Source organism: Passer domesticus, chromosome 8 (assembly GCF_036417665.1).
Source record: "Passer domesticus isolate bPasDom1 chromosome 8, bPasDom1.hap1, whole genome shotgun sequence".
Taxonomy (NCBI): domain Eukaryota; kingdom Metazoa; phylum Chordata; class Aves; order Passeriformes; family Passeridae; genus Passer; species Passer domesticus.
Window position 1 is genome coordinate 57,876,084 of NC_087481.1, and position 21,206 is coordinate 57,897,289.

The following is a 21,206-nucleotide window of genomic DNA, read 5'->3' on the forward strand; positions in this document are numbered from 1 at the left end:
CCCTCCTCTGGGGCTGGGATCCCAGGGAACCCTTCCCTGGGCTGGGATCTCACGGGGACTCCAGGACCCCTCCCCTGGGGCTGGGATCTCAGGGATACTCTCTCCTGGAGTTGGGATCTCAGGGATACTCTCTCCTGGAGTTGGGATCTCAGGAATCCTTCCCCTGGGGCTGGGATCTCAGAGGAATCCCAGGGAACCCTTCCCTGGGCTGGGATCTCAGGGGGATCCCAGGGAACCCTTCCCTGGGCTGGGATCTCAGGGGGATGCCAGGGAACCCTTCCCTGGGCCTGGGATCTCAGGGATACTCTCTCCTGGAGTTGGGATCTCAGGAACCCTCCTCTGGGGCTGGGATCTCAGGGGTACCATCTCCTGGGGCTGGGATCTCGGGGGGATGCCAGGGAACCCTTCCCTGGGCTGGGATCTCGGGGGGATCCCAGGGAACCCTTCCCTGGGCTGGGATCTCGGGGGGATCCCAGGGAACCCTTCCCTGGGCTGGGATCTCGGGGGGATGCCAGGACCCCTCCCCCGGGGCTGGGGAGGACAGCCCCCCCGGCTCAGCCCGCAGAGGTGGCACTGGGAACCCTGCAGTGCCCCGGACCTCAGACCTGCCCCAGTGCTGGGCAGGCCCCTCCCGGGCAGGGAGTGCCACTTTCTGTGCCCGTCCCTCCCAGCTGCACCCTGTGCCCTGCCCGCCCTGCTGGCAGCAGCAATCCACCCTGGGTGCAGACTGTGTCTGCACCTCGGGCTTCTGAGGGTGCCACAGGGAGCAAACCCAGCCCATCCTCCTGACTGGTGTTCATGTGAAGCAAACCTTTTATTTGGCCTGCCAACAGCTCCCCTCTATCAGTTCGAATTTACTTTTTAATTATGTATATTGCTTTTTTCCATGTGAAACTCCAGACTAGAAATATGTATCTCATTATATGTTACGTTATTCAATTGACCTAAACACAAAGGCATTTTTCTTGAATACTGAGTGCTGATGTACCTTTTTAATTAAAGCTTAAAAAGCTTTTAATTAAAACAATAAATCACAGACAGCAGGCTCTGTCCCCATTGTCTTCTGGCCCGGGTATATTTTTCCTTTTGTGATCCGATTGACCCAAAAGGTAAAACACAGGTGAAAGGGCTTTCACATTTAATGGCTGCAGTATAAAATACTCTGCTCTGAGCAGGCTGAGCCCGGGAGCACTGCTGGGACCTGCCTGTGGAGCTCCCTTTTCCCGTGCTCTGCCCTAAACCTGCAGCAGTGAACCCCAGGTGCATCTTCCCAGCCATGCCTGCCCACAGCTCCCCTGCACCAGTGGAGACACAAACCGGACTGTTTGGTGCTGTTTGCTGTCTCCCATGTAGAGCTGAGGATGGCCAGCCCAGCACAGAGCTGCTGCTGCCCTGAGCATCCCAAACCAGAGGGGTGCAGCTGGGACAGGGATGTGCCAGCTCTGGGAGCTGCTGGCCTGAGCTCAGGCACAACTCCTGTGCACCTGGGCCAGTCTGGGGAGCTGCATTCCTTGTGAGACCTGGTTTAGTTCAGGAGCTGACTAGAAAGGTCTCCTCTCCTCTCCTCTCCTCTCCTCTCCTCTCCTCTCCTCTCCTCTCCTCTCCTCTCCTCTCCTCTCCTCTCCTCTCCTCTCCTCTCCTCTCCTCTCCGTTCCCTTTCCCCTTAGGTCCCTCAGAGTAACACTGGGCCATGCACTAATAAGATATTTTTGGCCACAAGACTACAATTACTACTCAAAATCAGTAAATTCCATGTGTTCTGAACATCCAGAACTCCTACCAGTCAAGGTTTGTGCTCACACAACAAAGGCCTTTTCAATTATCAATTATTTTTAAAGTAACAAGGGGATCCAGTGCATCATTCCCTCAACTGAAAATAAGAGTTCAGTTGCCCCCACTTTTCTCATGACAATTTGCTAAAGGAACCTCAGGTGCTCCTCAGGCTGGAAATGGGAATATTTGTATTGCCCCCAAAGTGGGGCAGACAGAAAAGCAATGGCTTCAGAAATCAGAGAGGGGCACAAGTTGGTGGGAGGTGGAGTTCCCTTTGTTCTCCCCCCCAGCCTCAGCAGCAACATTTAACTGCACCAGGCCCATATAGAGCCCTGCAGCGCCCTGGTTCTGGAAATCTCATTCTATCCAAGGATAAATGAAAAGCAAAATTGCAGGGGGAAAAAAAAAAGAGAGAGAAAAAAAAAAGAAAAGAATGCTGGGTGACTTCAAGGAGAAACAAAATCTCCCAATAAAGTCAGCAGTAAACTCCAAGTGCTCGCCTGAAACTGCCAAGCAGTAAAAGCACAGAGCACTTGGCTCGAGCTGCTGAGGTTCCCCTCCTGGAGGTCAGGAGCAAGGAGGCACCAGGGCCAGGAGCCCTCCCTGCCTCCCCAAATGTCCCTGCTGGCCCACGAAGGGTTCCCGAGGAGCGTCCCTGCCCACGCCGGGGGATGCTCCCTGCTCCACCTTCTGCACAGCAAAGCTGGAGAGGTTTTACCTCCCAAAACCTCACAATTCCCTCGCTGCTGTCTTTCCTTGAGCCTTTCCCCTCTGTTTCAGCCCTCAGTCCTTAGCCCAGGTCCTCTGGTTTCTTTATCCACCCCTGCCCCTTCTCCCATCCCCAGCCTGCAGCCTCGTGCTGTCCTTCCCGTGCTGGGAGGGAGTGACAGGGACCCCAGGGGCCAGGGGAGGGCTGCCCTGGGGCAGACACCAGCCCCGGCTCATCCCAGTCCCAATCCCAGCCCTGTTCCCAATTCCCAGCTCATCCCAGTCCCAATCCCAGCCCTGTTCCCAATTCCCAGCTCATCCCAGTCCCAATCCCAGCCCTGTTCCCAATTCCCAGCTCATCCCAGTCCCAATCCCAGCCCTGTTCCCAATTCCCAGCTCATCCCAGTCCCAATCCCAGCCCTGTTCCCAATTCCCAGCTCATCCCAGTCCCAATGCCAGCCCTGTTCCCAATTCCCAGCTCATCCCAGTCCCAATCCCAGCCCTGTTCCCAATTCCCAGCTCATCCCAGTCCCAATCCCAGCCCTGTTCCCAATTCCCAGCTCATCCCAGTCCCAATGCCAGCCCTGTTCCCAATTCCCAGCTCATCCCAGTCCCAATGCCAGCCCTGTTCCCAATTCCCAGCTCATCCCAGTCTCTGCCCAGTGCCATTCCCAGTTGTTCCCAGTCCCTGCCTGTCTCTGTTTCCAATTCCCAGTTCATCCCAGTCCCTGCCCAGTCCTATTCCCAGTCCCCACCTCATCCCCAGTTCCCAGTTCCCAGCCCAGCCCAGCCCAGTCCCTGCCCAGCCCCATTCTCATCCCAGTTCCCAGCCCCATTCCCGTACCCAGCCCAATCCCAGCCCCATTCCCAGTTCCCAGCAGCCCCTGGCAGGATGCTGTGGGCAGTGAGCCATTCCCAGTTCCCAGCCCCGTTCCCACTTCCCAGCCCCATTCCCAGCCCCATTCCCAGCCCCATTCCCAGTTCCCAGCAGGCCCTGGCAGTGTGCTGTGGGCAGTGAGCCGTTCCCAGTTCCCAGCCCCATTCCCAGTCCCCTTTCCCAGTTCCCATCCCATCCCCATCAGGCCCTGGCAGGGTGCTGGGGGCAGTGAGCCATTCCCAGTTCCCAGCCCCGTTCCCAGTTCCCAGCCCTGTTCCCAGTTCCCATTCCCAGTTCCCTGGCAGGGTGCTGTGGGCAGTGAGCCGTTCCCAGTTCCCAGTCCCCATTCCCAGTTCCCAGTCCCGTTCCCAGTCCCCATTCCCAGTTCCCAGCCCCATTCCCAGTTCCCAGCCCCGTTCCCAGTTCCCAGCCCTGTTCCCAGTCCCCATTCCCAGTTCCCTGGCAGGGTGCTGGGGGCAGTGAGCTGTTCCCAGTCCCCATTCGCAGTTCCCAGCCCCGTTCCCAGTTCCCAGCCCCATTCCCAGTGCCCATTCCCAGTTCCCTGGCAGGGTGCTTGGGCAGTGAGCCGTTCCCAGTTCCCAGCCCCATTCCCAGTCCCCATTCCCAGTTCCCTGGCAGGGTGCTTGGGCAGTGAGCCGTTCCCAGTCCCCGTTCCCAGTCCCCATTCCCAGTTCCCAGCCCCATTCCCAGTTCCCAGCCCCGTTCCCAGTGCCCATTCCCAGTTCCCAGCCCCGTTCCCAGTCCCCATTCCCAGTTCCCAGCCCCGTTCCCAGCCCCATTCCCAGTTCCCTGGCAGGGTGCTTGGGCAGTGAGCCGTTCCCAGTTCCCAGCCCCATTCCCAGTTCCCAGCCCCATTCCCAGTCCCCATTCCCAGTTCCCTGGCAGGGTGCTTGGGCAGTGAGCCGTTCCCAGTCCCCATTCCCAGTTCCCAGCCCCATTCCCAGTTCCCAGCCCCGTTCCCAGTGCCCATTCCCAGTTCCCAGCCCTGTTCCCAGTTCCCAGCCCCGTTCCCAGTTCCCTGGCAGGGTGCTTGGGCAGTGAGCCGTTCCCAGTTCCCAGTTCCCATTCCCAGTTCCCTGGCAGGGTGCTTGGGCAGTGAGCTGTTCCCAGTCCCCAGCCCCGTTCCCAGCCCCATTCCCAGTTCCCTGGCAGGGTGCTTGGGCAGTGAGCCGTTCCCAGTCCCCATTCCCAGTCCCCAGCCCCATTCCCAGTCCCCAGCCCCCTTCCCAGTGCCCATTCCCAGTTCCCTGGCAGGGTGCTTGGGCAGTGAGCCGTTCCCAGTTCCCAGTGCCCATTCCCAGTTCCCTGGCAGGGTGCTGGGGGCAGTGAGCCGTTCCCAGTTCCCAGTGCCCATTCCCAGTTCCCTGGCAGGGTGCTTGGGCAGTGAGCCGTTCCCAGGGAGCTGGGCCAGCCTGGAGAGCAGGCAGGAGCTGTGAGGAGCACGAGGCAGCGCTGTGGGGAAGGGCAACAGTGCAAACACAATTTCACCTCCTGCAGCCAGGGCCCTGGGGCCTCTCTCGTCTCTCTGAACAAAGACAGTGCTTGCAAGGCCTTTGGGTTTGGGGAGAATTGCTTCATCTGAGACCCGAGGGATGGAGAGGCATTGTCAGACCAGGGGCTTTAATTAACTCTGCAGCACTCAGCTCCCGAGCTCTCAAACCTTCCCGGGAAGAGAGGGAACAGCAGATGGAGAGCAGGTGTCAGCAGCAGCCTGGAAGCTTCTGCAGCTGTGAGGGACGAGGGGTGCAAAGGTGGAACATGGAATCTGTCCCTGCCCATGTGTGGCCCCCATCCTCATCCTCACGGGGAGCTGTGGGCACCCCCAGGGCTGGGCACTGTTACTGCTCGGGTGACTCCCGAGGAAGGGAAGAGAATGATGCATCTGATCCATCACCAGAAGGCTAAATGATCACTTTATTATTCTACACTATATACATTGCATCTACAGTGAACCTGCCTTGCACTCACCCCTGCTCACAACTGCACAGAGCTGCACTCAACTCTGATTCCCCAGTGACTGTCTTGTGACAGCCCTGACATACACACATCTTGGCCCTGATAGGCCAAGGGAACAAAACATCCTCACTCTGGGTAAACAATCTCCATTCTGCATTCCACCTTAGCACAGCAAGGGAGATAACAATTATGTTTTCCTTCTTCTCTGCTTGTCTCACAGCTTCTCTCTGCTCAGAGGGCATGGGAATGCCACTGGCAGGGCAGGGCCTGAAACACCAGAGCTGGGGCTGAGGGCAGCACTGGGGCAGGGCCTGAAACACCAGAGCTGGGGCTGAGGGCAGCACTGGCAGAGCTGGAAACACCAGAGCTGGGGCTGAGGGCAGCACTGGGGCAGGGCTGGAAACACCAGAGCTGGGGCTGAGGGCAGCACTGGGGCAGGCAGAGCTGGAAACACCAGAGCTGGGGCTGAGGGCAGCACTGACAGAGCTGGAAACACCAGAGCTGGGGCTGAGGGCAGCACTGGGGCAGGGCTGGAAACACCAGAGCTGGGGCTGAGGGCAGCACTGGCAGAGCTGGAAACACCAGAGCTGGGGCTGAGGGCAGCACTGGGGCAGGCAGAGCTGGAAACACCAGAGCTGGGGCTGAGGGCAGCACTGGGGCAGGCAGAGCTGGAAACACCAGAGCTGGGGCTGAGGGCAGCACTGGGGCAGGCAGGGCTGGAAACACCAGAGCTGGGGCTGAGGGCAGCCCTGGGGCAGAGCTGGAAACACCAGAGCTGGGGCTGAGGGCAGCACTGGGGCAGGCAGAGCTGGAAACACCAGAGCTGGGGCTGAGGGCAGCACTGGGGCAGAGCTGGAAACACCAGAGCTGGGGCTGAGGGCAGCACTGGGGCAGGGCTGGAAACACCAGAGCTGGGGCTGAGGGCAGCACTGGGGCAGAGCTGGAAACACCAGAGCTGGGGCTGAGGGCAGCACTGGCAGAGCTGGAAACACCAGAGCTGGGGCTGAGGGCAGCACTGGGGCAGGCAGAGCTGGAAACACCAGAGCTGGGGCTGAGGGCAGCACTGGGGCAGGCAGAGCTGGAAACACCAGAGCTGGGGCTGAGGGCAGCCCTGGGGCAGAGCTGGAAACACCAGAGCTGGGGCTGAGGGCAGCACTGGGGCAGGCAGGGCTGGAAACACCAGAGCTGGGGCTGAGGGCAGCACTGGCAGGGCTGGAAACACCAGAGCTGGGGCTGAGGGCAGCACTGGCAGAGCTGGAAACACCAGAGCTGGGGCTGAGGGCAGCACTGGCAGAGCTGGAAACACCAGAGCTGGGGCTGAGGGCAGCACTGGCAGAGCTGGAAACACCAGAGCTGGGGCTGAGGGCAGCACTGGGGCAGAGCTGGAAACACCAGAGCTGGGGCTGAGGGCAGCACTGGGGCAGGCAGAGCTGGAAACACCAGAGCTGGGGCTGAGGGCAGCACTGGGGCACAGCTGGAAACACCAGAGCTGGGGCTGAGGGCAGCACTGGGGCAGGCAGAGCTGGAAACACCAGAGCTGGGGCTGAGGGCAGCACTGGCAGAGCTGGAAACACCAGAGCTGGGGCTGAGGGCAGCACTGGCAGGGCTGTGCAGGACCCCCAGGGCTCCTGAGGTTCCCCACAGCTGCTGTCAGTGTTTGGTCACAGGGCAGGTGGAACCTCGGGTGGCCTGGGTTTGAGCCCCCTCTGTCCCTGTCCCCTCCTCATTAAAGTTCCTGTGACAGCCCAGAAGTGCCTCTGGCTCTCACCTGGATGGATGATGTGCAGGACAATTACGGATCTTGAAAACAAGTTGATTTTTCTGGCTGAACACAGCCTGATACAAAACTCACACATTAACTGGATTATTTCCCCCAACTTCAGCGCTCTCTGAGACGAAGCCTCGCCTGTGGGGAGCAGTGATCCCTGCAGGGGCCCTTTGCAGGGAATCTCTGGTGACCTTACAGTGCTTCCCAAGCAGGAGCCAGCCCCCCAGAGCAACCCCTCCATTCCAATTCAAGATTGATTCTGTGTTACTTTAGCAAGAAGCTGCTTTACCTTTTAAGAAGAATAACACCACGTTACTATAACTGCACACGTGGTTAAAAAATCCAGGCACAGCCACTGGACAGAGCAGCAGAAAACCCCTGAAACAACAAAACACCCGTGTGTCCACTGCTGAGGAAACGGGCAGCGTTTCCATGTCTGCAGAGGAAAAACCTCTCATCCCTGTGTCCTGGAGGAGAGGGCAGCCCTGGCCAGAGCAGAGCAGAACATCCCAGGCAGGTGTTAGAGGGAGAGCTGCCAGGCTCTGCTGGCTGGGGAGCAGCTGGAGGGCTCCGGGTGGCAGGGATGGCTCAGGGATGGAGCAGGGATGGAGCAGGGATGGAGCAGGGATGGAGCAGGGATGGAGCAGGGATGGAGCAGGGATGGAGCAGCAGGAGAGCAGCATCACTCTGCTGCCTGGGAGCAGTTCTGTGCGTGGAGCAGGTTTGCTTTCCCAGCCTTTCCCAGCCTTTCCCAGCCTTTCCCAGCCTTTCCCAGCCTTTTCCACCCCAGAGGGGCTGGGCAGAGCCTCCCCAGAACCAGGATGTCCCCCCAGGGAGGGCAGGGCACGGGGACAAAACATCAAGACAATGTATTTCACAACAATCCTTTACTCTGTGAACACTTCTTACGCTTCCAATGCTCCACAGAACCCAGAGCTGAGCCCAAAGGCTGCAGATTCCCTCAGAAGTGGGGTCCTTTGTCAGTCACTGGCATTCTCTGTGTTCCCACCCCCTCTTCTGCCCACAAAGATCTCTCAGGATTCTTTCTCTCCAGCTCTTTATTTCTGCTCATTTTGGTGGTCACAGATGGCTTTTTCCCTTTTACACACACGGGCTGCAAAGCAGCATTTCTCCCTCAGAATAATTTGTGAGGAATAAAAAGCCCCAATGTTTGGTTGTTTGGTAAAGGATTAGGCAGCCAATCAGGCAATTTTTTTCCACCAACAGTTATTTCATCTATAGCACAACAGTCACAAAGAGAGAAAATAACCTGATCATATCTAAGCCCCTAAATAGCAACGAAAGGGGGTTTGTACTGAAAATCAAAAAAAAAAATCTTGGTGGAGAGCTAATTTTTATTCAGTCCCTTGAATTGAGAAGATGTAAAGGCTTTTAAGGAATTCAGGGCCAATTTTTCCATTGGATCTGTGGTAAATAAGCAGCCCAGGCAGCTCCTGTGGGGACACAAAGCTGAATTCCCCAGCTGCAGGCATTCTGCTCCCGTGACCCTCCCCAAGCTCAGTTGGGGCTTCCAACATCCACACAGCTCCCAGTGCACCAGGAAATGGAAGAGCCATCCTTCCAGAGGATGAGAGAGCAGAACTGTGCAGTAAACCCGTGCCACTGGTGTGCTGCAGAGTCCTTGGCTGGGGCTGGAGGAGGCAGCTCCCACACCCAACACACACACTGCTCCTGCAGAGGGACAAGGCAGAGACCTGCAGAGTGCCAGCAGCCCCAGACACGGCCTTTGGACAGGCAGCTGTCTGCTACAGGGAGGGAAGGCCACTGCCACCGTACTGAGCAGCTAGTGCTCTCCTCTGGGGGAAACCAAAGTGCTGGGAATTGTTTATCCCAAAGCTGCTGTGGTGGGGACTCCTTGGATCCCACTGTGTGACACCCCAGACCCCACTGTGTGTGACAGGGACAGCCCAGACCCCATTACTGACAGGGACACCCCACATCCCACTGTGTGTGACAGGGACAGCCCAGACCCCACTGTGTGTGACAGGGACAGCCCAGGTCCCACTGTGTGTGACAGGGACAGCCCAGACCCCATTACTGACAGGGACAGCCCAGACCCCATTGTGTGTGACAGGGACACCCCACATCCCACTGTGTGTGACAGGGACAGCCCAGACCCCACTGTGTGTGACAGGGACAGCCCAGGTCCCACTGTGTGTGACAGGGACAGCCCAGACCCCACTGTGTGTGACAGGGACAGCCCAGACCCCACTGTGTGACAGGGACAGCCCAGACCCCACTGTGTGTGACAGGGACAGCCCAGGCCCCACTGTGTGTGACAGGGACAGCCCAGACCCCACTGTGTGTGACAGGGACAGCCCAGGCCCCACTGTGTGTGACAGGGACAGCCCAGACCCCACTGTGTGTGACAGGGACAGCCCAGACCCCATTACTGACAGGGACAGCCCAGACCCCACTGTGTGAGACAGGGACAGCCCAGGTCCCACTGTGTGTGACAGGGACAGCCCAAACCCCAGTGTGTGTGACAGGGACAGCCCAGACCCCACTGTGTGAGACAGGGACAGCCCAGACCCCATTACTGACAGGGACAGCCCAGACCCCACTGTGTGTGACAGGGACAGCCCAGACCCCATTACTGACAGGGACAGCCCAGACCCCACTGTGTGTGACAGGGACAGCCCAGACCCCATTACTGACAGGGACAGCCCAGACCCCACTGTGTGACAGGGACAGCCCAGGTCCCACTGTGTGTGACAGGGACAGCCCAGACCCCATTGTGTGTGACAGGGACACCCCAAACCCCACTGTGTGTGACAGGGACACCCCACATCCCACTGTGTGTGACAGGGACACCCCACATCCCACTGTGTGTGACAGGGACAGCCCAGACCCCACTGTGTGTGACAGGGACAGCCCAGGCCCCACTGTGTGTGACAGGGACAGCCCAGACCCCACTGTGTGTGACAGGGACAGCCCAGACCCCATTACTGACAGGGACAGCCCAGACCCCACTGTGTGTGACAGGGACAGCCCAGACCCCATTACTGACAGGGACAGCCCAGACCCCACTGTGTGTGACAGGGACAGCCCAGACCCCATTACTGACAGGGACAGCCCAGACCCCACTGTGTGTGACAGGGACAGCCCAGACCCCATTACTGACAGGGACAGCCCAGACCCCACTGTGTGTGACAGGGACAGCCCAGACCCCATTACTGACAGGGACAGCCCAGACCCCACTGTGTGACAGGGACAGCCCAGGTCCCACTGTGTGTGACAGGGACAGCCCAGACCCCATTGTGTGTGACAGGGACACCCCAAACCCCACTGTGTGTGACAGGGACACCCCACATCCCACTGTGTGTGACAGGGACACCCCACATCCCACTGTGTGTGACAGGGACAGCCCAGACCCCATTACTGACAGGGACAGCCCAGACCCCACTGTGTGTGACAGGGACAGCCCAGACCCCATTACTGACAGGGACAGCCCAGACCCCATTGTGTGTGACAGGGACACCCCAAACCCCAGTGTGTGACAGGGACACCCTGCATTCCCATTGGGGTGCAGGCTCATTCAGGCACCCCCAGCAGCCCCAGTGCAGCCTCCTGGGGCTGAGCTGCAGGGCCAGCCCGGCAGTGCCACGAGGAGCAGTGGCTAACGGACCTTTAAAGGATGCTGCATCACTCTCGGGGCTCCCAGACCTGGCTCAGCAGCACCCCTAAATGCCTTCCCCTCCCAGCCTTCCCCTGCTCCCTTGTATTTATCATCCGCAGAATAATGAGGTGTGATCAAGCTGAATTTATGGAAGAGAGCACGTAGCTCTATCTATGCCGTGGATAAACAAGTATTTTAAACTATCATTTTCCTGCTAACTCAGAAAAGGAGGTTATCTGCCTGCTGTGTGCCTGATTCCCAGCTGGCTGAGCCCCTCCCTGTGCTCCTGGAAACAGCCTGGGCAGGAGCCGTGGGTCCCCAGCCTGGGGTCTGCAGGGGCAGGCAGGACAGCACAGCTCCCGTGCCAGCCCTGCCTTCCAGGGCACCCCTGCTGTGGGCACAGACCCCAGAGCAGCCCTGGCACCCCCAGCCCTGCAGGGCACAGCCTGCTCCCTGTGCCCAGGGGTGATGGAAAGCTTCTCTCGGGCCACCCAGAAATGCAAGGTGCTGATTTCACCCTCCCTTCACACCCCAATTCCACCTCGCTGGCCTTGGAACATCCCTGAGCAGGAAGGGCTTGAAAATCCCAGCAGAAGCTGGGGCTGCCCTGGATCCCTGGAACGCCCAGGCCAGGCTGATGGGGCTGGCAGCGCCTGGCACAGGGGGAGCTGTCCCTGCCATGGCAGGGCTGGCCTGGGACAGTCCCCAGGGGCCCTTCCAGCCCAAACCACGCTGGGATTCCGATTCCACAGCTGCTTCAGCTGTTTCTGTAACCCGAGCTGACACCGACAGCACTTAAACTGATATTCACACGCAGCATTTCATCTTTGCCAGGGAAGCAAAACTCCTCTTGTGATGCCACGTTTGTTGAAATGCCATCAACGCAATGAAAATGCAGTTGTAGGTAATGGCAAAATATTCCTAACCTATGGAAGACGGGGTATAACTTTCTATTGCCTTAATGACAGGCACTAAAACTCTGCCATAAAACCTTCCACGAGCTCCACACCACCTCTTTTACAGCGCTGAGATGCATTACAGCAGAGCTGTTAGCATCCTGTGTGCCTGCTCAGGCTGCCAGCCCTGCTCTGCTCGCAGGCTGTGCCCAGCACACGGACAGGGCTGCCCTTCTGCCCAAAGCCAAGGTGGGCAGGGCCCCAGGGCTCCATCCCCACCTCTGCCACTTCCTCTGAAAATGCTTCACTCAATTGAAACATCAGAGTGAAAATAGTTGGAATTGTTTTACTCTTTGCATCCGTCTGTATCCTTGGTTTAGTTGTGACATTTGTCTGTTAGGCAGAGGTAATGCTTTAGGTATTTCAATTTATTCTGGCTGGCAACAAAGCTGCAACCCCCACTGTGTGTCAGGAGAAAAAGTCATGGAAAGGGTTGTAAAGCATCAGAACAAAGTGAGGTGGGGTCCCCATCGCTGGCAGTGCTCAGGAAAGGTGGGATGTGGCACCTGGGGCAGTGCTGGTGCTGAGGGGATCCCTGCACTGGGTGAACCCAAAGCCCTTTTCAGCTTTAATTATTCTGTCAAATCGCAGATCAGCAGCAAAGGTGACATGTGGATATTCCAGAATTTGTGCTTCCTGTGCCCCCTCAGAGGCCCTGCAGTGCCCCGAGCCCCCCCCACATCCCAGCCCCAAAACCCCACCAGGGGAACCCTCCCAGCCAGGCTGCAGGTGCCTCACAGCTCCACAGCACAAGATACACATTTATAAAGGCAGAGGAGTTGAAACAGCACTCATGTCTTTCCATCAGCACAAAGAGGCAGCAAACATTGCACTATTAATCTGCTTTTCCCTCTCCTGAACAGATCAAGCACAGCACTCTGCCTCACTTAGTCTGCAAAATCTCCTGCTTCCCCTCCTGACAGGACCAGCAGAGCATTTCATTGTCTCAGATAAATCAGGCACAGCTCTGGAGAGCAGCTGGGGCTCTCCCTGCCAGGGAACCAATGCCCTCACTGGGGATTTCAGTTCTGGGCACAAACTCCCTCAGCCTGGCAGTGCCCCGTGGCACACAGAGTTTGTGGAGCCATGGCATGGTTTGGTTGGAGGGACCCCAAATCCCACCCATGCCACCCCTGCCATGGCAGGGACACCTTCCCCTGTCCCAGTGCTCCAGCCCCAGTGTCCAGCCTGGCCTTGGGCACTGCCAGGGATCCAGGGGCAGCCCCAGCTGCTCTGGGCACCCTGTGCCAGGGCTGCCCACCCTGCCAGGGAACAATTCCCAATTCCCAATCTCCCATCCAGCCCTGCCCTCTGGCACTGGGAGCCATCCCCCTTGTCCCCTCCATTCTCTGTCAGCTCCTCACCACCCTCAGTCCTGCCCACACCAATGAATTTGGTGACTGCAAAGGCAGAGAGTTAAAAAGCTGGGACGGGAGTAAAGCTCGTGGCATAACAACAACAGCAAGTCTGGTGATTGTGAATAAAAATTACCCCACAAAGGACATGAAAAAAGGAAGATATTTATGTATCAGCTAGGATTTATCTCCCTGAAAGAAAAATAGTGTCATAATCATTAGTGGGAATGGTGCTGGAATGTAAAATAAATTTGCATCAAGCCTCCATTTCCCTCAGTGCAGATTTTCCTTCTTGCCTTCACTTCAGAGAACTTTAAAGGGAGCTCTGCGGGTGGATGAGCCGTTATTAGAGACAATTCTGCAGCAGCTCTGCTCCAGGATGCAAAAACCCCAACTCACAAATTCCACCCAGCACAGCTGTGAGAGGAAGGAGTTTCTGAGTGGTGCTTGGAATGAACACAAAGCCAAAGAGGTGAAATTGCATTCTGAGCTTCAATATTAGAATTAATCATTTCAAATAACTAAAGGGTTTGGTGTTTTCCCTACCTGGGTGCCCAGAGTTTACGGCACCCAGGGCAGGGGGCGATCCTGACTGGCCTGATGTCCCCTCCTGATGCCAGCCCCTGCTCAGGCTCAGGGAGCTGTGTCCTGTGCCACAGCCCTGCAGCTGAGCTGCCACCCTTGGGGACATTGCCCTAAGCAACAAAGAAATGAACTTCATTGTTTATATGTCCACGTGCATGCAAATGGACATACTGTAAATATTCTCGTTTAACCTGCCAAAAGGTTTGCTGTATCTCAATAAAGACATTTTCATTTGCAACCCAAAGGCAAAGCTGTTCATACAGATTTTTCATTATGTCCCTTCCCTCTGCTGAGGAATAGTCAAAGCTTTATATTTTAATATTTTCCTTCACAAGCAGCCAAGTGCCAGCAATTATTGCAGATGTAGCAGGTATTTAAAAACACACACTGCAGAAATTAGCAGAACCACTACACTTACGTTAGAAATTAGCAGAACCACTACAATTTCATTAGAAACTAGCAGAACCACTACACTTTCATTAGTGAGTATCCTGGGGTGCTCTGTACTCCAGTTTTTCCACTGACATTCAATTTCTCACGCTGATTCTCTGGGAGCACTGAGTCCAACCATGGCAGCCCTGCCCCTGTCCCCAGTGCCACATCCCCAGGGCAGTGAAATCCCCCCAGGGATGGGCACTCCAGCCCTGGGCAGCTGTGCCAGGGCTAGCAGCCCTTTGCAGGGAGGAATTTTTCCTTCAGCCCCTCCATTCCCCCCCCCAGCTCCGTTCCCTTCCCTGGCCATGTTCCAGCCCACACTGTAAATGCAGATTTTCTGCCTCCTGGGTGGATGGAGGAGATCCCTGCTGCATTTTGCCCATGGATCTCCCCACGTGGGCTCGGCAGGTGTGGGAATTCTGCCAGTGCTGGAACCCTGGAGCAGAGCTGCTTGTGCCCCTCTGGGCTGACCCTCATGGATGCAGGGGCAGGGCGCAGTGTGCTGCTCAGCTGCAGGGCTCTCCAGTGACTCCTAAACCTCTGCCTTCTTCTTCGACTTTAATGAATCCTAAAATTTCCAGTTACATCCCCTGCTTGCCGTGCCCAGAGCAGACACAGCCAGGAGAGATGGACATGGACACTGGGTGACAACGTGGTGGCCTCACCTGCTGTCCCAGCACACTCTGCACAGCCAGCACTGCTGATGGTGGCAGTCATTCCATCCCAGGGACACCTTCCACCCAGGCTGGTGTTTATAAACTCAGCCTGCCCTCAAACACGCCAGGGCAGCTCAGCACAGCCACGGATGGCCAGGCTTACTGCTTGCCTTCCTTTATTGGGGGAGACTTCTGCTGCTCACTACAGCCAGTGCCTGCACATCTGTCCCTCCAGAGGGAAGTGGGGAGGAGAACATTCCCCCAGCCTTCCTGCAGAGGAAGGAACATTCCCCCTCCCCCCTGTGCCCCCCTTGGCCGGGACCCCTGAGCCCCCCCAGCACATGAACAGGCAGAGGGAGGCTGGGGGTCAAAGCCACACTCCTCCAGGTCATCTCGCATGGAAAAACGCCAGCTGAGGATGTAAATTGCTGGGGAAAGCAGGGCCCAGTCACCAGTTCCTTCCCAAAGGGTCCCTCCTGCAGCTCCTGTCCTGGCTGGGCTGCTCAGGGACTGTCCCTGCACAAAACCAGGAGTTCTTGCTCTGGTGTGCTCGGGGGGAAGCACATCAGCCCTGTATGAAAACTTCTGGGGCTTTTCCCACCAGAAAGCCCTTACACGCGGATTTCCCAGTTTTTGTGAGGGTGGAGAGCTGTGGGGCTGAGGAATCACAGGAGGGCAGTGCTGCAGGGTGGGAGAGGGCTCACTGGGGGCTGCTGTGGATCTTTGGTGTTTGCTGAGCCCACCATCTCTGGGGACAGCCCTGGGGCAGTGCCAGGGGTGATCCCCACCCCACACAGGGGATTACACACCCAGCCAGGAGCTAGGCTCTGGGAATTCCAGCCCAGCCCCTCCCAGACCCCCCATTGCTGGGGGATGCAGAGAGATGATGTAGAAATGCATTCACACACCTCAGGCAGAGGAAATGTTTAAACCCAGATGTAAAAACATCTTGGTTAAGGGTCAACAATTGATTAAAAAATGAATTACTGGGAAATAAGCATGGGAAGGCTGCAGGGGGTTTGTTGGGGTTTTTTTTAACAGTTCTTAAGCTCAGAATTTCCCTGTCATTGATTTGTGTGTTTCCTCGAAATGCTGCAAAAGAGGAAAAAAGAAGGTATGATATTTGTTTTGTTTCTGCAAGAGAACTCAGCCCATTTCCTCTTAGGCCAGCCTAAGCCATGATCTAATTTCACTGGTTTGATATTTGCAGAGTGAACCAGGAACAACCCAAGTTCCTCCTGGCCTCAGGCAGGGCTGGAGCTGTTCCTGCATGCACCAGGATGCTCCCAGGGCTTGTGGGTCCTGGTGCTGATCTCCATTTCCAGCAGTGCAGAAGGACCCACCCAAAGGGAATGAATGGCCATCAGACAAGAAACCCTGAGTCTCTTTGCCATTTACTTTTTTCTGACTTCCTCTACCAGATACAATTTTAGGGATTGAGAGCTGAGTGCAGCTCTTGTATTGTCCCTGTTCTAGAAAGCAGCAGAGAAAAAAATTATAGCTCCAATTACGAGCTTCCTCCATCTTTTTCACATGTAAATCTGTGAATTTTAAATCAAGTTTTATTTCTGTCCATTATAGACACCCAATAAATCTTTGATTTATATAACCAAATACGTTGTGGTATAAAAACATCCATTTAATTAACATTCCACAGTTTTAGGGGCCTGCACTCTCCTCCTGTTTAGGTGAATCATTAGGGGCTCATCTGTCATCGAAACTAAAATATTCTTTAAATTGAGATCCAATATTTAAGGCTGTTCACTGTAAATCCAACCCTGAAATATGTCTGTGCTCAGAAGCCTTTTGTTCACAAAGCCCTGACAATTAAAATGTGCTAATGACATGCAGATTATTACAGGCTAATCATGCAGAATTTGTGCTGATGAGAGTCTGAGCAGACACTGAGCCATCACAGAGACAGGGTGGGGATGCTCTGTGAGATTCCCGATCCCGGGGGTGCCAAAGCCCCGCGGAGCCCCACAGGGCAAAATGTTTTAGGAAAGAAGAGGGCAAAGCCAAAGCCAGGAGGTGCAGGAGCTGGCTGAGGCTGCACAGCATCCCTGGTCCCCAGCCCCTCTGCAGCTCTCCTGCAGCCCCTTCAGGCCCTGGCAGGGCTCTGAGCTGCTCCTGTCCCACCCCCAGGTGTGCCAGGCTGTCAGCACCCCCAGAGCACCCCAAGCTCCATCCAGCCCTGCCTGCCCTGCACAGCTGGAGCTGCTGGAGCAGTGCCTGGCTTGTGGGGAGCCCTGCAGCCCTGGGCTCCAGTGCAGCAGCAGCAGCACACATCCCTGGGCAGCGCTGCCAGACCCTCTGCTGTGCCTTCATCTCTGCCCTCATCCTTCCTCTGGGAGGAAATGAGAGCAGCCCCACCACAAATGCCAGTTTTCCTCCCCATTTTTACTGCCCCAGAAATTGGTTCTGTTCTCCTGTGGCTGAGAGCGGCTCAGCAGCAGGGACAGCCGGTTCCAAACACTTCCAGGAGCTTCCTGGCACGGAACCAGCAGCTCTGGCTGAGGCTGCCCCAGATCCTCTCCTGGGCCCTGCTCCTTCCATCCCTGTGGAGAACAGAGCAGCCCCTGGGAGCAGCCTGGGATGGAAGCTCCTGGGCAGCTCCGCAGGTCTGGGCACCTCGGCCTCACTCAGGCACAGCCCTCGCCTGTGGGAACACCCAGAACCTTCTCCTGGGCAGGACCCTGGGGCTCTGCACAGCCCCTGCCAGGAGGGGACAGCCGGGGGGCCGGGCTGGGAACGGGGACAGGGATGGGGACAGGGACAGGGACGGGGATGGGGACAGGGACAGGGACAGGGACAGGGACAGGGACAGGAGAGGGACTGGGACAGGGACAGGGACAGGGACAGGGACAGGGACAGGGACAGGGACAGGGACAGGAGCAGGGACAGGGATGGGGACAGGGATGGGGACAGGGACAGGGATGGGGACAGGGACAGGGACAGGGACAGGGACAGGGACAGGGACAGGGACAGGGACAGGAGAGGGACAGGGACAGGGACAGGGACAGGGACAGGGACAGGGACAGGGACAGGGACAGGAGAGGGACAGGGACAGGGACAGGGACAGGGAGAGGGACAGGGACAGGGATGGGGACAGGGACAGGGACAGGGACAGGGACAGGAGCAGAGGGAACGGCCTCAGGCTGGGCCAGGGCAGCTCAGGGAGGGCACAGCAGGAATTTCCCCATGGAAAGGGGGCTCAGGAACTGGCACTGCCCAGGGAGGGTTGGAGTGCCATCCCTGGGGGGATTTCACAGCCCTGGGGATGTGGCAGCGGGGGACATGGGCAGTGGTGGGTGGTTGCACTGGATGTTCCCAGAGGGCTCTTCCAGCCTAAACTGTTCTGTGTCCCATTACCCTGGTGCCCCTCTGCTCCCCCAGGCTCCCATTCCCCTGCCAGCACGCAGGCAGGACATTTGGGGGAAATCTGCAGGGCCAAGGTCCACCCCAGCCTCCTCTCCCAGCCCAAGGCAGGACTTCCCTGCTGATTGGCTTCTTGCTCTGAAGCATTAAATCCCTGATTTCACTCTCTTTTCTCTCTGCAATCCTAGCTCTTGAGGCTGAGAATTTCTCAGTGTTTCTCCCGCAATTTCTCTGTGTTAATCTTCCCTGCAAAACAGACCCCCATCCCTCCCAAAGCTGTGACCCAGCCAGAGGAACCCCCAGGGAAGGGCCAGAGCACAGCAGCTGAACCAGGCACGGCCTGGGGCTCTGTCTGCAGCTCACAGAGCCTGACTCCTTCCCAGGCAGTACCCAGGAAATGGAAACTCTCACACAGCGTGGGAGAGGGGAAAAGTGAAAAATGTGCACGCTTCAGGCTCTGGTGGCACAAAAAATTACTGTGAAAAGTATTTGCAGTTGAGCTGATTAAGGAGCAATTTGTTTCCCTAATTATTTGTTAGTAATAAATGGTTAAATACCTCATTTTATAATAAAGCAGCTAATTTTCAGGGTTCTTTGCTCGATTTGTAGAGTAACGGATTTGTTTGAAGCAGTACATCAATGTGTTACTCTCAATAAATAACGCTACACGTTCTGTGTCCTCCAGAGGCTGGGCTGCATTTCCAGGTGTTTGTGGGGCTGAACATCTGCACCCGACCCTGTGAGAGAGCCCAGCACCACCAGGGCAAGGGGAAACCAGTAAAACACAGGAGGCAGGGCCAGAGCAGGGCAGAGATTGATAAATTATAAAGAATGGATTTGCCCGGGCCAGGAGCTGAGCCAGCAGAGGCACTGGTGTGTCTCTCTTCTCTCCAGTTTCCCTCAGATTCCCGAGGAGCTGCTGGGGCCGGGGGGGGAGCAGGGCTGGACCCCAGGAGGGAGGGACAGCAGCAGAGCATTCCCTGTGTCCAGGAGCCCCAGGCCTGCAGGGCTCAGCACTGCCCTCCACCCTGGCCCTGCACTTTCCAGGCTCCAAGCTGCCACCAAGGCTGCTTGGCAGGAGGGCTCAGCTGTGGGGTTTGGAGGGGCAAAGCAAAGCCAAGCCCCAGGCCCTGGCCTTGCCCCTGCCCGGCTGGGATGGACAGAGTGGGGAGGGCTCTGCAGGCTCTGAGGCACTGGGAATTAGACATTTTACTCACCCTTACTGCCAGTGGTATTTCTCACTGAGTCTGTACTAAAAGGAGACCAAATGAAGAACAGCATTTGGGGTTTTTTTGGGAAGCACAGACCAGAGCACATCGCAGGGATCAGGTCTTGCTCTGTGGCAGCTCAGGATGGGATCGCAGGGAGCAGAGGTCTGAAAACACAGCAGATGGAATTAAAATTGAGAAAGAACATCCAAACGTGGCCCAGAGAGAGCAAACACGGAGTTTTCTCTCTCAGACACTTTATTTCAGCAATATTGCCTAGCAAAGAGTCTGCACTGGGAGAAATCTACCTGAGAGACTTCTAGATTTACTGGAAGGCAGTCTTTGAGAACCCTGGATTTTGGTAGATTTGTTCCTTGTTTGCTGCTAATCATCCCCTGCTGGAGAGTTGTGAGGCTGCAGCAGGGTCACCAGAACCTGCCTGAATCCCAAAACAAGAGGCTGAGTCACACCAGCAGCCTGCAAAGCAGCAACGCCCCCACAGAGATGCCAGGACGACTAACGTGGGTTTGTGTTCTCAAAAGAAACTGCTCCCAGTTTGCCTCTAAATTGGCAGCGTGACAGTGATGTTTGAAAACTTGAAATCTTGATATTTAAGGTGTATTTTGCTGCCATGTCTCCGTGCCAGGAGCACAATGTGTGTTGGGCTGGAGCTGGATTTGAAAGGTCGAGTCCAACCCAAGCCCAAGGTTTAACTGTGGATGGGGACCCTCAGTGAGTCATTCATCCTGAATTACACATTTGGCCAACGTTTTATTGCATTAATCTAATGGCCACCCACTCACCATACCACCACAGGACCTGCCTCTCACAGCAATCTTTCTCATGGGTCTTCCACACTAATGTGCAAGTGCGTCTGTATTTTAACACTTGGGGAGGGAAAAGCCAAGCCAGACCTGTGTGGAATTCCAATTCCCTGCCAAAACCTGGCTCAGTTGGCAGCGTGCAGCTTTAATGAAGGTTTTGTGATAGTTGGGAGCCTGGCACTCTAAGCAAGGCTGAATTTTAATTTTGAGTTGTTCAACAACAGAGCCAGGCACACATTAACAAAAAAGCAATTACTCCTGACATCCCAGCACTTCCCCCATGTCACTCCAGAGCAGAAATGGGAGATGAATGGGGACTTCAAGGTACAGAATGGGAACTGAGGAGAGTCAAAGTGCTGCTTTTCATTCCAAAAGGGTGGGCCCAAGGTTTCAAAGCACAGGAGACACAAGGACAGTTAATGTTAAGCAAAGTTTGGGCTCCCACTTGTCCCATCAGTGAATTTTTCAAAGGCAGAATTAATGACAAACTGTCTGGGACAGGCGCTGACAGAGACCTTGGATATGTGGAACACTGAAAAAAATAATGTGCCTGTGGCTCTGGGCACAGAGCAGGGAAAAGGCTTGGGCAGGGACCGGGAGGTGGGGTGGGATGGGATGAGGGGATGGGATAAGGGAATGGGATAAGGGGATGGGATAGGGGGATGGGATAAGGGGATGGGATAAGGGGAGGGGATAAGGGAGTGGGATAGGGGGATGGGATAAGGGAATGGGATAAGGGGATGGGATAAGGGGATGGGATAATGGGATGGGATAATGGGATGGGATAGGGGGATGGGATAATGGGATGGGGTAAGGGAATGGGATAAGGGAATGGGATAAAGGGGTGGGATGGGTTGGATGGGGATGGGGATGGGGATGGGGATGGGATAGGGGGATGGGATAATGGGATAATGGGATGGGATAATGGGATGGAGCAAGGCTGTGGTGCCAGGGAAGTGCTCATCCCCCAGTCTGTTCCCCTGCCCAGACACTCCAAAGTGTCCACACGACAGTAGAGACAAATAAAATTTATAATTCCCAGTGCGTGCAATCCCATTAATTCATC